Source organism: Lolium perenne, chromosome 1, assembly GCF_019359855.2.
Source record: "Lolium perenne isolate Kyuss_39 chromosome 1, Kyuss_2.0, whole genome shotgun sequence".
Classification (NCBI taxonomy): Eukaryota; Viridiplantae; Streptophyta; class Magnoliopsida; order Poales; family Poaceae; genus Lolium; species Lolium perenne.
Window position 1 is genome coordinate 160368346 of NC_067244.2, and position 6951 is coordinate 160375296.

Genomic DNA, 6951 nt, shown 5'->3' on the forward strand with positions numbered 1-6951 from the left:
AGTCGTCCCCGCCTGAGGTCAGGTGATTTTCTGAGCGAGATGTCCCCGGCAAAGGAATCGTTGAATTTGAGTGGTCTGGCTAACAATAGCTTCCACAGAGGTCCCGAGGCGGCGGGGCCATGGGGGAGGCGTTGCTCGACTGCGGGGACTACTTGATGCGGCACCTCGCGCCGCTCATCCTGTGGCCTCGCTCGCTAGGCCTCATGTCGGCGTCGTTCGAGCCGGAGATGGGCGCCGAAGCCGTGACGACCTGCAGTTGTTCGCAGCCTAGCTGTGCGTCAGAACGATGGCAGAAATTGGTTGCAGATTAATCGATTACAGCTACCAGTTTATATATTCGAACAACCAGATTAATCGGTCACAGCTACCAGGATATATATTTCAACTACCAGATTAATCATTCAGAGCCATCAGATTATATATTCCAATTACCATGTTGTTTTATCAAAGCAATTCCCATAATATTCCATGAGCGCGCATGAGCACGTCGGCGGCAAAGAGCAGCGCTGCTCACCACGGAGCTCACCATCGGTTTGGCTGCTTTCCCTGCATCGCTTCCCAGCCCCTATTTCCCCCTTTTTGGCTGCTTCCCCTGGCTCAAGGCGACCATGACTGCCGGAGCGGCTCGACGGTGTGCTGGTGGGCGTGGTGGCCCTTGGAGGCGCGCGGGAGGGCAGGGCTCGAGCGAGGACCTCCTCCGTTCCATTCCCTCCCTGGACATACTGGACAAGTTTCGCCTCCATGCGATTTCGATTCGATTTATTAGGAGGAGGTTGTGGAGGAGCGGCGGGCGTGTCCGTGTCGGCCGGCGGGAGGACGACGGCAGAGAGCGACGGGGGGTGCTCGACGAGCGCGTCCGTTCCGGCCGGCGGGAGGACCACGACGCCACGAGTGGCGGAGGGCACGAGGCGGCCGCGTACGTGCCGGGAGGTGGAGAGATAGGCAGGGGAAGAGGGGATTGGCGGATGTTTCAACCAACCAAAAAGGACATGTCCTCACAAATGCACAAACAGACGTTTAGTGGCTGTTAGCCGATCCAGCGGTGGTGATATGCATCCAACGGTAATAGATGCGTGCTCACGTATACACGCGGTTACCAAATCCACTCTCATTGCAGCGATAACTCAAGAGGAGGTGTGATACGTCTCCAACGTATCTATAATTTCTGATGTTCCATGCTTGTTTTATGACAATACCAACATGTTTTGTTCACACTTTACATCGTTTTGATGCATTTTCCGGAACTAACCTATTGACGAGATGCCGAAGTGTCAGTTCCTGTTTTCTGCTGTTTTTGGTTTTAGAAATCCTAGTAAGGAAATATTCTCGGAATTGGACGAAATCAACGCCCAGAACCTTATTTTTCCCGAAAGCTTCCAGAGAGCCAGAGTGGGACCAGAGGGGAGCCCTGGGGGCCCCACACGTGGTGGCGGCGCGGCCAAGGGGGGGCGCGCCCCTGGTGTGTGGAGCCCCCGTGGCCCCTCCGACTCCGACTCTTCGCCTATTTAAGCCTTCCTGACCTAAAACATCGAGACGAATAAGCCACGATACGGAAAACCTTCCAGAGACGCCGCCATCGCGAAACTCCAATTCGGGGGACAGAAGTCTCTGTTCCGGCACGCCGCTGGGACGGGGAATTGCCCCCGGAGTCATCTCCATCGACTCCACCGTCATCTTCATCGCCATCGCTGTCTCCCATGATGAGGAGGGAGTAGTTCACCCCCGGGCTGAGGGCTCTACCGTAGCTATGTGGTTCATCTCTCTCTTTGTGATCTAGTTAAATATCATCTATATGCTACTCTAGTGATGTTATTAAAGTAGTCTATTCGTCCTCCATGATGTAATGTTGACAGTGTGTGCATCATGTAGTACTTGGTATAAGCTATGATTGTGATCTCTTGTAGATTATGAAGTTAACTATTACTATGATAGTATTGATGTGATCTATTCCCCTTTTCATAGCCTGTCGGTGACGGTGTGCATGCTATGTTAGTACTCGGTATAATTGCGTTGGTCTATCATGCACTCTAAGGTTACTTAAATATGAACATCGAATGTTGCGGAGCTTGTTAACTCTGGCATTGAGGTGCTCTTGTAGCCCTACACAATTAATGGTGTTTGTCATCCAACAAGAGAGTGTAGAATGGTTTTATTATGTGATCAATGTTGAGAGTGTCCACTAGTGAAAGTATGATCCCTAGGCCTTGTTTCCACACATCGAATCTCCATTTATTTACTGTTCTACTGCATGTTTACTCGCTGCCATATTTATTTCAGATTGCTATTACCACTCATATTCATTCATACTACTTGTATTTCACTATCTCTTCGCCGAACTAGTGCACCTATACATCTGACAAGTGTATTAGGTGTGTTGGGGACACAAGAGACTTCTTGTATCGTGATTGCAGGGTTGCTTGAGAGGGATATCTTTGACCTCTTCCTCCCTGAGTTCGATAAACCTTGGGTGATTCACTTAAGGGAAACTTGCTGCTGTTCTACAAACCTCTGCTCTTGGAGGCCCAACACTGTCTACAGGAAAAGAAGCCAACAGTAGACCGCAAGCTATTTTCTGGCGCCATTGCCGGGGATGTAAGGTAAAAGGTATTCACATCCTCCGACTACTAAGCTATTTCCTAGCATTGTTGCCGGTGTGTGAGTGCTCGAAGCTATTTCCTTTAGATCCTGCAATTGCATCTTTTTGTTTCTTGTTTTACACTAGTAAGGCATAATGGAAAACAACTGTGAGCTTTTTAATTTATTTCCTAAGTTAAGACATGAATTGTGTGATGCGAAAATTAAAAAACCTATGGAACCTTATTTCCATGCTAGTAGCAATGTTATTAGTATGAACGCAATCACTCCTAATGCTATGGAGAAGTCTAAGCTTGGGAAGCTAATTTTTATGATCTTTTTAGCTTCCCATCTTTAGGGGAGAAAATTTGCCCTGATAATACTTTATCTCCCATATGCGATAACTCTAATGATGCTTGTGATATTTTAAATCCACCTACTGCAAGCACTGCTTTCGAGATACCCATGAAAATTATTGAACGTGTTATGGATAACCGCTATGAAGGGGATGGAACTGTCCATCCTGGAGATTATTTACTGTTTTTGCATGAATTATGCGGATTATTCAAGTGTGCAGGTATCTCTATGGATGAAGTGAGGAAGAAAATATTCTTTTTTTCGCTGTCTGGTAAAGCGGCGCATTGGTATAAATTGCTGAAGAATAGTCATTCTCTTGGTTGGGAGGAAATTGTATCTCTCTTTTATTCTAAATTTTATCCTCCTCATGAAGTGCATATTGATAGGAATTACATTTATAACTTTATCCTCGTGATGGAGAGAGTATTTCCCAAGCATGGGGGAGATTGAAGTCACTAATGCTCAAATGTCCCATTCATGAGCTTCCCCGTAATGTTATTATTAATAATTTTTATGTAAGGCTTTCAGGACATCACAAGGACTACCTAGATGCCTGCTTGGAAGGATCTTTCACAAGCAAGGAGGTTGAAGCTAGATGGGACCTTCTTGATCGGATTCAGGAGAATACTGAAGATTGGGAGAACGACAAAGGTAAAGAATCAGGTATAAATTATGATTATGAATGCATTGAAACTTTTATGGATACTAGTAAATTTTGAAATATGAGTGCTACTTATGGTCTTGACTCTCAAGTTGCTGCAAATCTTTATAAAGCTTTTTCCTCTCATTTTGAATTGCCTAGGAAGAATTTTGATAAGTATCATGAACCTTTTAAAGAGGCTCGCATGAAAAATGAAATTGTTATTAATGATTGCAATAAACATGCCCAAACTTCTGAAAATGCTATTTCTTATAAGCATGTTAATTTTTGTGGAATGCATAGACCCTATGGAATTAATCAAATCGAAGATGAATATTGTATCCATCATATGAATGAAAAAACTAGAAAGTGGTCTAGGGCTCTAGATGATCTTGGTAAAAAAGTTTGTGCCACCTATCCTTTTATTTGTGAACTTTGTCATAAAGTGGGTCATTTTAATTTTCAATGCTCCTCCAATGATAATTCGCACCCCATGAGTGCTGCAAATTTGTATTGTGATGATGAAATTACTCCTAATCAGCATGATGAACTTACTTTATTTTTGTGGTGTGAAGAGTTATCAAGAAAAATCTCTTTGTTACATATGAGTGATCTTGATATTGATGATGTCTGATGTCTACTCACGCTTCTTTTCCTGTAGACAATGTTGGGCCTCCAAGAGCAGAGGTTTGTAGAACAGCAGCAAGTTTCCCTTAAGTGAATCACCCAAGGTTTATCGAACTCAGGGAGGAAGAGGTCAAAGATATCCCTCTCAAGCAACCCTGCAATCACGATACAAGAAGTCTCTTGTGTCCCCAACACACCCAATACACTTGTCAGATGTATAGGTGCACTAGTTCGGCGAAGAGATAGTGAAATACAAGTAGTATGAATGTATATGAGTAGTAATAGAAATCTGAATAAAATATGGCAGCGAGTAAACATGCAGTGGAACAGTAAATAAACGAAGATTCGATGTGTGGAAACAAGGCCTAGGGATCATACTTTCACTAGTGGACACCCTCAACATTGCAATCATAATGGAATATAAATAAGCACTTCACTATGCTATTCTGAATTACTCTCTGGCAAGATAACAAACTCTAATTCATCATGTAGGCAAACCTTAAAGATGTATTCCCAAGTACTAATAAACACCTCATGATGTCACTGTGAGCATTCATAGGAGGTACTAACACACCACAATTTCATAGAGACATCCAACTCAAATCATAACTCAGTGAACAAGTATTCTGTGAAATATAGCCTAAGAGACCCACACGATGCACACACTGTCACCTTTACACACGTGGGACAAGGAGTCTCCGGAGATCACATAAGTAAAATCCACTTGAATAGCATAACGACATCTAGATTACAAAGCTCATCATATGGATCTCAATCATGTAAGGCAGCTCATGAGATCATTGTACTGAAGTACATGGGAGAGAGATTAACCACATAGCTACCGGTACAGCCCTTAGCCTCGAAGGAGAACTACTCCCTCCTCATGGGAGACAGCTGCGGTGATGAAGATGGCGGTGGTGTCGATGGAGATGCCTTCCGGGGGCAATTCCCCGTCCGGGCGGCGTGCCGGAACAGAGACTTCTGTCCCCCGAATCTTGGCTTCGCGATGGCGGCGGCTCTGGAAGGTTTTCCGTATCGTGGCTTATTCGTCTTGATGTTTTAAGTCAGGAAGGCTTAAATAGGCGAAGAGTCGGAGTCGGAAGGGCCACGGTGGCTCCACACACTAGGGGGGCGCCCCCCCTTGGCCGCGCCGCCACCACATGTGGGGCCCACCTGGCTCTCCTCTGGCCCCTCTTCGGTGCTCTGGAAGCTTCCTTGAAATATAAGATACTGGGCGTTGATTTCGTCCAATTCCGAGAATATTTCCTTACTAGGATTTCTGAAACCAAAAACAGCAGAAAACAGGAACTGGCACTTCGGCATCTCGTCAATAGGTTAGTTCCGGAAAACGCATAAAATCATCATAAAGTGTGAACAAAACATGTAGGTATTGTCATAAAACAAGCATGGAACATCAGAAATTATAGATACGTTGGAGACGTATCAGCATCTCCAAGCTTAGTTCCTACTCGTCCTCGAGTAGGTAAACGATAACAAAGATAATTTCTGAAGTGACATGCTACCAACATAATCTTGATCATACTATTGTAAAGCATATGAGATGAATGAAGTGATTCAAAGCAATCATAAAGATAATGACTAAACAACTGAATCATATAGCAAAGACTTTTCATGAATAGTACTTTCAAGACAAGCATCAATAAGTCTTGCATAAGAGTTAACTCATAAAGCAATAAATTCAAAGTAAAGGCATTGGAGCAACACAAAGGAAGATTAAGTTTCAGCGGTTGCTTTCAACTTTCAACATGCATATCTCATGGATAATTGTCAACATAAAGTAATATAATAAGTGCAATAGGTAAACATGTAAGAATTAATGCACAGTTAACACAAGTGTTTGCTTCTAAGATGGAAGGAAGTGGGTAAACTGACTCAACATAAAAGTAGAAGAATGGCCCTTCGAGGAGGGAAGCAGGGATAAATCATGTGCTAGAGCTTTTCAAGTTTTGAAATCATAAAGAGAGCATAAAAGTAAAATTTTGAGAGGTGTTTGTTGTTGTCAACGAATGGTAGTGGGCACTCTAACCCCCTTGCGAGACAGACTTTCAAAGAGCGGCTCCCATGAAAAATCTTTTATTTTATTTTTGGGTGACACTCCTTCCAACCTTTGCTTTCACAAACCATGGCTAACCGAATCCTCGGGTGCCTTCCAACAATCTCATACCATGAAGGAGTGTCTATTTATTTTAGTTTTTATTTAGAGATGACACTCCTCCCCACCTTTGCTTTCTCAAGCCATGGCTAACCGAATCCTCGGGTGCCTTCCAACAATCACATACCATGGAGGAGTGTATTTTTGTAAAATTATGAAGGTTAATTAATTGGGGCTGGGAACCCCATTGCCAGCTCTTTTTGCAAAATTATTGGATAAGCGGATGAAGCCACTAGTCTATTGGTGAAAGTTGCCCAACAAGATTGAAAGATAAAACACCACATACTTCCTCATGAGCTATAAAACATTGACACAAATAAGAGGTAATAACTTTTGAATTGTTTAAAGGTAGCACACGAAGTATTTACTTGGAATGGCAGAAAAATACCATGTAGTAGGTAGGTATGGACACAAATGGCATAGTTTTTGGCTCAAGGATTTGGATGCACGAGAAGTATTCCCTCTCAGTACAAGGCTTAGGCTAGCAAGGTTATTTGAAGCAAACACAAGTATGAACCGGTACAGCAAAACTTACATAAGAACATATTGCAAGCATTATAAGACTCTACATTGTCTTCCT